We start from the raw sequence: 9,722 nt of genomic DNA, 5'->3' as shown, positions 1-9,722 counted from the left end.
CCACAAAACATTCAACCTTTGTGTCATCAGCAAACTTACCAACCCATCCCTCCACTTCCTCATCCAGGTCATTTATAAAAAACACAAAGAGTAAGGGTCCCACAACAGATCCCTGAGGCACTCCACTGGTCACCGACCTCCATGCAGAATATGACCCATCTGCAACCACTCTTTGACTTCAGTGGGCAAGCCAGTGCTGGATCCACAAAACAATGTCCCCTTGGATCCCATGCCTCCTTACTTTCTCAATAAGCCTTCCATGGGTTACCTTATCAAATGCCTTGCTGAAATCCATATACACTGCATCTACTGCTCTTTCTTCATCGATGTGTTTAGTCACATCATCAAAAAATTCAATCGGGCTCGTAAGGCACGACCTGTCCTTCACAAAGTCATGCTGACTATTACTAATCATATTATTCCTCTCCAAATGCCCATATCCATAGCGACTTATCCAACTTGATGCTTTCCAAAAGCTGCAGCACATTCTCTTTCTTAATATCTACATGCTCAAGCTTTTCAGTCTGCTGCAAGTCATCAGTACTATCACTAAGATCCTTTTCCATAGTGAATACTAAAGTAAAGTATTCATTAAGTACCTCTGCTATTTCCTCCGGTTCAATACACACTTTCCCACTGTCACACGATATTTCAGGGTGAAAGGTGAAATATTTTGGGGGAATCTGAAGGGGGATTCTTCACTCAGAGGTTGGTGAGAGTGTGGAATGAGCTGCCAGTGGAAGTGGTGGATGTGGGTTCTAGTTAGACACTAAAGAGAAATTTGGGTAAGGACATGGATGGGAAGTGTATGCAGGTTGTTATTTCCACAGTCATGTGCTTTGCTGCTAATTACCGAACCCAGTAATTTACAGAATGGGTGTAGAGGCTGCCCAGTGACTGTTCCTGTGATCAAAGTCACTGAGACGTCTCATCACTGAGCAGATAATGTCTTCTCCATTCCCTTTCACTCAGTCCATCACTCAACACCTTCCATGTTTACAGGAAATCACAGAACTCACAGAGAAGGAAACCGTGACAGAGGATTCCCTGCTTTTCCTCAGACCTGGTGATGGGGAAAGGCTCCCAGTTCCAGAGAGTGATGTGGGAATCAGGAATGATTTGGCAAAGTTGGACAAAATGCTGAAAAGATTTTTGCAGCTCGGTATGGTAAAACAATGCACCGAACTAACATTGAAATATTGCTGACGTAACAAAGAACGTCAACAAACTAACCCTGCAATATGGTGTAAAATCCCGCTCCCCATACTAATACGGGTTATACACACCAAAGAACAAACTGCCGGAGGAACTCAATGGGTCGGACAGCATCTGTGGAGGGAAATGGACCGTCAACATTTCGGGTCGAGACCCTCCCTCTGGACTGAGAGTGGACGGGAAATAGTCAGAGAAAAGAGGTGAGGGCTGGGGATGGGGCAAGAGCTGGGGAGTGAGAGGTGGATCCAGGTGGTGGGGAGGTGGAAGTTGGAAATAGTGACGAGGGTGGGACGTCAGTAGTTGGGGCAACACGGGGCTGCAGAAAGTTTAACTTAATTCCATAGAGGATGAACAAAAAGGTTAGAGAGTATTTGTTATAGAGAGTGCAATGAAGATACACCTAACTGATCCCTGGAGTGGTGGGGTCATAACTTGAAGAAAGATCAAATGTGATAACTCTAAGTGTCATTTAGAGAATCGAGGACTGAGATCTGAACACATTGAAATGCAGAACATCATTACCGGTTGAATCAGGGATCCCAGTCTCTGAAAAAGGGGATGGGAATCGAGCCCGTGAGTCTGTGACCTGGAGGTGGAGGGAAAGGGATCGGGGTAGATATGGTGTGGAAAAGTAGACAGGTATCTGGTGTAAATATGGAATAATGTGGGTAATGCAGCGTATGGGTCGGGCAGCGTGTGAGCGGCGAGGAGCAGAGTCACCGGTTCAGGAGGGAGTCCCTCCACCGTTTCCTGTTCACGTTTTTCTGCAGATCTGCAGCATCTGCGGGTCACTGCTCTACGTGTACGTGCAGCTTCATCTTTCACCCGTTCAGTCAAGTCAGTGAGATCCGGATCTGTCACGTCCTCTCGTTGTGGGTGGACAGTGTTTTTTTCCCCTGCAATATTTTCTGCATGTTTCATACACAGTTTCGACGTGCTGAAGTGCTGCCGACGTTTCTGGGTGTATGACCCATTGATGTGAGAATTTAGCCATTTGTATTTCTCTGAGTTTCTCAGAAATGTGTAAAGTTTAATTCAGCTTCACTTCAGAATTTCCAAAGCAACAACCCAGTCAGTCAAATAGTTCCACAGAATTAAAAGTTTATTAGATTTTTATTTTTTCTATTTTTGAACTATATATATATTCTTATTTTAAATCACAATTGTTAAAATCTTTTGTTAAGAATTAGGTTCTACTGCTACCACAGAGACAATAAATTTCATGGCACATTTCCCCTTTCATGAGTTATATTTCATGGGTTGAAATTCCCCTTGGGGATGAATAAAGTATCTATCTATCTATCTATATGCCGGTGCTATTAAACCTGATTCTGATATTGATATGGGAGACCCACCACCGGTCACCTGATCCCAGTTACTGCAGATCGTAATGTGAGATTGAAGCATTTTCCATATATTTGCTTTCCACAGAAATGACAACAGTTCAGTTTCCTTCTGAGGTTCCAGAGCAGAAGCTCAGTCTGTCTAATATTTCCACAGAATTAAAATGGGGAAATTTGTTTATCATCATCACGTACTGAGCTACAGTGAAAATCTTGCCTGATGTACCATCCACACAGATCGATACATTACGACGGTACATTGAGCTGATATACAACAAAAAAATAACTGTAACGAAGCATTATGGCTGCAGAGAAAGTGCAGTGCAGATAGACATATGGTGCAGGGTCACGCTGAGTTATATTGTGAAGTCGGGTCCATTTTATCATTCATTTGGCATAACTACAGACAGGAAGCCATCCTTCAGCTTGGTGTTACGCACTTTAAGGCTTTTGTATCTCTCCGCCAATGTGGGAGCGGGTTTACAGCAAGAATGTCCAGGTTGTGAGGGTCTTTGAGTACATGGCCTGCTTTTCCGAGGCAGGGGATGTGTAGGAAGAGTCCATGGAGGGGAGGCTTGTTTCTCTGATCTTCTCTGCTCTCCAAAGTTCTCTGCAGTTCCTTGCAGTCATGGGCAGAGCAGTAGCCATACGAAGGCGTGAAGTATCGACAAGGAGCTCAGAGACCTCGGCCTTCACCCTGCCTTGTGTCGCTGGATCCTGGACTTGCTGTTAGGTCGCCGCAGGTGGTAAGAGTGGGCTCCATCTCCTCTGCCTCTCTGACCCTCAGCACACATAACCCAGAGGGTTGTCTCTTTGGCCCCCTCCTTTACTCTCTGTGCACCCATGACTTGTGTTGCCACCCACAGCTCCAATCTGCTGATTAAATTTGCTGACAGCACTACATTGATTGGCCTAATCTCAAAAAATAACTTTCAATCGATCAAATACCTCCTGACAAGGCTCGGTCCAAACAAACTTTTCAACCTTCTTCAGGAGATTAGTCAGAGGAAGAGCGATAGCAGCCAAGTTCTTCCAGAACTTAAAATAATATCCATCCATTCCCAGAAACCTTCTGAGAGCCTTCTTAGCAGTCAGAATAGGAAGTGACGAAATTGCCTGGACTTTTGCCCGAACAGGAGCAAACTTGCATCGACCTACAACATAGCCAAGACAGGTCACAGTGTCATGGCCAAATTCACTCTTAGCTAAGTTAACTGTAAGGCTGGCCTTGGAAAGCCTGTCAAACAGCTTTTCTACTGCAGAGATATGCTCTTCCCAAGTGTCACTCCCTGTGACTAAGTCATCAATATAGGCATCTGTGTGTTCTAATCTCGAATTACAGAATCAATCATTCTCTGGAATGTTTCTGGAGCATTTTTCTTTCCAAAAGGTAAAACATTGTATTCATACAACCCAGATGGTGCCACAAATGCAGAAATATCTCTACCTCTGTCCATCAATGGAACACACCAGTACCCTTTCAACAGATCAATCTTTGTAAGATATTAGCTATTCCAACCTTATCGATGCAATCATCTATCCTAGGGATAGGATAGGCATCTGTTTTTGTTACTGCATTTGCCTTCCTATAATCAGTGCAAAATCTAGCACTGCCATCAGGTTTGGACACAATAAAGCAGGGTGAGCTCCAATCTGATGCTGAAGGACTAATAATACCATTTTTCAGCATATATTCAATTCCTTGCTCAGCCTATTTACACTTTTCATGTTCATGCAATATGGGTGTTGTTTAATCGGTTTAGCTTGACCATTATCTATGCCATGTACTGCGACTGTGGTTGTTTGGGAACATCGGGAAAAAAATCTTTCAACTTCAGAATTAATTCCGTCAGCTGTTGTTGTTGCTTTGGCTGCAGATCAGTCAACTTGTTATCAATGTTTTCTGGAACAACCAAGTTCATTAGTCTAACTGGGACCATGTTTGGCTTGTGAAAAGTCTCAGACGAGTCAATTGTTTCATTCTCAGGGTTACCAGATTCATATGTTTTGACAAATACACTCACAGATGATGCCTGCTTGTCAAAATAAGGTTTTATTATATTTATATGTACCACCTGTGTTAGTTTACGTTGATCAGGTGTTTTAATAACATAATTCACATCAATAAGTTGAGAGACTATTTGAAATGGTTCATTGAATTTCACCTGTAGTGGATTCATCAACATTGGAGATAAGGTAAGCACATTATCCCCCACCTGGTATTTTCTTTCGCAAGCCCGCTTATCAAACCAACACTTCATTTTGTTTTGAGAAATCCTTCAGTTTTGTCTTTCTAGAATACAGGCTTCGTGCAGTGTATTTTTGAACTTTAAAACATAGTCTAACAGGTTAACATGTACATCCCCATCAATCCACCGTTCCTTTAACAAGGTCAAAGGTCCCCTCACACTGCGACCAAATACAAATTCAAATGGACTAAAGCCCAGTTAATCCTGTACCAACTCTTACCGCGAACAAAACCAAATACATTCCTTCATCCCAGTCTTTTCCATTTTCATCATGGTATGTCTTAATCAGTGTTTTGAGGGCAGAATGAAATCTTTCCAAAGCCCCTTGTGATTCCAGATGGAATGCAGTTGATGTAATTTGTTTAGTTCCCAGTTCATAAACTACCTGCTGGAATAATCCAGATGTAAAATTACTTCCTTGATCAGACTGGATTTCTTTAGGCAAACCAGATAAAGTAAAAAACTTGGTAACAGCCTTTGCCACAGTTTTAGCTTTAATATTTCTGAGAGCTATTGCCTCTGGGAATCTGGATGTATACCCTACTGGCACTTTCTTAATCTCATCATCTGAGAGAGCTGTTTCTTTTAAAGCTTCAAACTCAGGGTCTCGGTTCTGTTCTGCTATAATCTCCTTCCTAGACAGGGATGAATCTTTCTCATCAGACTTACGACCTGAATCCTGATGAAACAATGAAGGCAGAAAAGTCCCTGACGAGTCATCATAACCTGAATCCCGATTTTGGCTATCATGGGTATCAGAATCATGCTGCACAGAACTCTCTGCATTGGCAGACTTTTTAGCCATACCTTGAGTTCCTGCGTAGGAAGGATAAATGTTAAAATCCATCTGTGGGTCATCAGTGGTTGGCTTAGTAGTGAACTGCACTGCAGGAACAACTTTACCATCTGCCAGGTCATTCCCTAACAGCAAAGTAACATCTTCCACCGGTAAACTAGAGCACAATCCTATCTCAACAGGTCCTGAAACCAATCCTGATTATAAAGTTACCTTGTGCAACGGCACAGAAACCACACCGCCCCCAAGGCCTTGAATAAGATTTACCTCACCAGTGTTAGACTCATCACCAAACTTTAGAACACTGTCTAATGCAAGTGACTGAGAAGCCCCAGTATCTCGAAGAATTTTCACTGGTACTGGGGTTGATTCTTCATTTACTAATACAAACCCATCTGACATAAAATGATCGAACACCTTCTTAACTCGGTCAGACCTCTCAGTCCTTAACTGAGCCTCAGCAGAATATTCAGAACCCTGTGGGTTTATAGGTGCTTCAACATACTGACCACGGGCATTTGGGACTGCCTCCTTTTCCTTTTTCTTCTTCAGGATAGAACAATTAGCCATCACATGACCAGCTTTCTTACAATAGTAACAAGCAAGACCAGAATATTTCACCTTCAACTGTTTCCCTTCATCCTTACTCCTGTCACTAGTCCCAGCTTTAATTTCTGGTTTACCCTGGTGATCCCTGCTACTCTTTTGGAAGCTCTTATTCGGGGTAGACTTAACCTTATGAGTTAAAGCAAACATCTGCTAATCTAGCAGACTCCTGCAAAGTGGCAGCATCATTTTCATCTAAATATCTCTTTATGTCATCATAGACGCACCTTTTGAATTCTTTAATTAAAACCAACTCTTTCTATCTGTAAAAATCATCATTTATATTTTTATATGTGCACCAGCGGTCAAAACACACAAACTTCTCAGAAGCAAATTCCATGTAAGTCTGTTTCATAGATTTCCTCCAATTTCCAAGCCTTTGTAAGCTTCTGGAACCAACACATAAGCTTTGAGCACAGCCTGTTTCACAATGACATAATCAGCTGCATTTTCAATTGATAGGGCAGAAAAATTATACTTTGTAACTAAAGAGTCCAGCTTCCTTTCGGCCTCTTTTGACTTCCAGCCACTTTCTCAAAAGGCTGGAAGTATTTACCTACGTCAGTTTCATCAAATGGAGGGACCAATTTAACTTCCTGGCTGGCAATAAATGGTACAACCAACTCCTTTGAGACAGCAACTTCTTTCTTGAGCCTTAACTTATCTGTCAGAACATGCCTCTGTCTTTTTCCTTCTTCCCTCTGTTTGTCTGCTTCCTCAGCTTCAAAACACCTTTTTATCTGCTTCTTCCCTCTGTTTGTCTACCTCTCTAGCATCAAACCCCCTCTGTCTCTTTTTCTTCAGCCTCTAATCTAAGTACATCAGTCCACAATTGTTCTAGTTGTAACTGGATCTCCTCTTTACTCACAGGAAACCTCTTTAACACTTCCTTATCAAATACCTTCATAGATATATAGTGCTCAACTATTTTCCTCTGAATTTCTGGCTTTCTCATAGTCCCCTGTGGCGTCTGCAATTCGCAGCCGCACCATCAGCCGGGCCTATTAAAGTGTCCTGTAGCCGACCGTCCCCCTGATAACCTGGGAAACGACTCAGGGGCTGCATGACACCAGCCTATGTAGATGGGGCTGGATAATTGGATTCTGCTACAGCCAGAGGGGTGTTCTCTGGAGCTACGTCATTTATGGCATATCTTTTAAAGGAGAGGAATGTTTTCTGTCCCATGCAATTTACTATTGAATGGCCAGCATCCAATATAAGCCCACAGCCAGGAGCTGAGTGGTGTCTCTAGGTCTGAGGAGTATTTCGCTGCATTGTTGTAACCCAGTTTTGTTCTGTTTAGATGATTCAAGTTTAGACTCTAGAACAGTTCTGTTGAGTTTATAAACATTTTTTGTAATAAAACCCCTATTTTTTTCAACTTTACCTGCTCTCCCAGTTTTATGCTTACCCTGCTCCTTCACACCCCCTTACCTCATTGAGGTTCAATAGTCAGCTATTCATTTGTTTTAGCTTTTCCTAATGCCTCAGGGGTTGGCGCTTCCAGACATATATAAATATCCATTGCTGCTGATTTCCACACACAAATAAATCAAAAGGGATCACCCCATTCAACTCGATAATTAATCGATCAATATTTCCCCAAGTTTGTTCATATCCCGGACGCAGGATGCAATTTTGTTATGAACCGTAATGCTTTAGAAACAAACCAGCAGCAATAGACTACACCTGGAGTCTGGTTTTGATGTTAAAACCACTATCTTTATTAATAACTACTTATAATATTGTAACTTAAACAAGATAAACAGAAGTTAACAGTGTTATGTGAATAAATGTGTGTAAATATAACTCCCAAACTACTGAGCACGGGGGAAACAAGGCTTGGAGTCTTGAGATAGTAAAGTATGAAAGCTCAGTTCATCCACGGAATAGGTGATGAGGGAGATATTTGTAATCCGGGGTAAATGTCAAGAGAAGGCAATTATGTCGAATTCCACAGGTTCCATGGTGGTAAAACGAGAGAATAATCGCTGTAGATTTTATCCATCGTCATTCCAAATCCAAATACGAATTATCACAAAAAGCAAATTGTCACAAGGGGTATCGTCACCACACCCAGGCAAGGGTTAACACATCAGTGGTCTTCACATGATACCCCAAATCAGATCCACTCCTATGGATCAAACGAGGTGACCACCACACGTTCGATGTACGATGAATCGATAACTAACCCACCCTTGTGGGCATAGGAAAGTTCCAAAGATTGACCCTTGGCCTCTAGTTCCCTGGTTTCGATCCTTCCATTTTTCCTCCTTCGTCTCCGTCTGACTCTGAGTGTCTGTGTCCTCAGTTAAAACTAAACAAGTTGTGAGCAATGTAAACAAGCTGCAAGTCAGACTGATTCACCTTCTTAATCTGTCTCTCTCTTAAAATGACAGTCCACAGCAAACAAAACCCAGGGATTCATAACAACAGCCACTCTCCATTGTGAACTGACTGGTGTGCCAGTAATTGGGATGACTGAATGAATCCTTTCCCACAGACTGAGCACGTGAACGGCTTCTACCCAGTGTGAACTCGCTGATGATTCTGTAGTTTGGATGACTGGGTGAATCCTTTCCCACAGACTGAGCACGCGAACGGCTTCTCCACAGTGTGAACTCTCTGATGTACCTTCAGTTTTGTTGAGCAAGTGAATCTCTTCCCACAGACTGAGCAGGTGAATGGCCTCTCCCCAGTGTGAACTCGCTGATGTACCAGTAGGTTGGATGATTGAGTGAATCCCTTCCCACAGTCTAAGCAGGTGTACGGCTTCTCCCCAGTGTGAACTCTCTGATGTACCTTCAGTTTAGATGAGCAAGTGAATCTCATCCCGCAGTCTGAGCAGGTGAACGGCCTCTCCCCAGTGTGAACTCGCTGATGAATCTGCAGTATGGATGAATGAGTGAATCCTTTCCCACATTCTGAGCAGGTAAATGGCTTCTCCACAGTGTGAACTCGCTGGTGTCTCTGTAGGTGGGATAACAGTGTAAATCCCTTCCCACATTCTGAGCAGGTGAATGGCTTCTCTCCAGTGTGACTTCGCAGATGTCTCTGTAGGTGGGATGACAGTGTGAATCCTTTCCCACAGACTGAGCAGGTGAACGGCTTCTCCCCAGTGTGAACTCGCTGATGTACCAGTAGGTTGGATGACTGAGTGAATCCCTTCCCACAGACTGAGCAGGTGAATGGCCTCTCCCCAGTGTGAACTCGCTGATGTACCAGTAGGTCAGATGACTCACTGAATCTCTTCCCACAGACCGAGCAAGTGAACGGCTTCTCCCCAGTGTGAACTCGATGGTGTCTCTGAAGGTGGGACGACAGCGTGAATCCCTTCCCACAGTCTGAGCAGGTGAATGGCTTCTCCCCTGTGTGAACTCGCCGGTGACTCTGTAGGTTGGATGATTGACTGAATCCCTTCCCACATTCTGAGCAAGTGAACGGCTTCTCCCCAGTGTGAACTCGATGGTGTCTCTGTAGGTGGGACGACAGTGTGAATCCCTTCCCACAGTC

The 9,722-nt window shown here is 43.3% G+C and overlaps 1 pseudogene; it reads right to left on the bottom strand.

The window, feature by feature from the left end:
• Positions 1-3,775: 3,775 nt before the first annotated feature.
• The window catches only part of LOC132387360 (zinc finger protein 850-like), a 28,588-nt pseudogene continuing 22,641 nt past the window's right edge, over positions 3,776-9,722 (bottom strand).

Source organism: Hypanus sabinus, unplaced genomic scaffold (assembly GCF_030144855.1).
Source record: "Hypanus sabinus isolate sHypSab1 unplaced genomic scaffold, sHypSab1.hap1 scaffold_176, whole genome shotgun sequence".
NCBI lineage: Eukaryota > Metazoa > Chordata > Chondrichthyes > Myliobatiformes > Dasyatidae > Hypanus > Hypanus sabinus.
The sequence above is the reverse complement of the archived record's forward strand: the minus strand, read 5'-3'. Positions and strand labels throughout refer to the sequence as shown.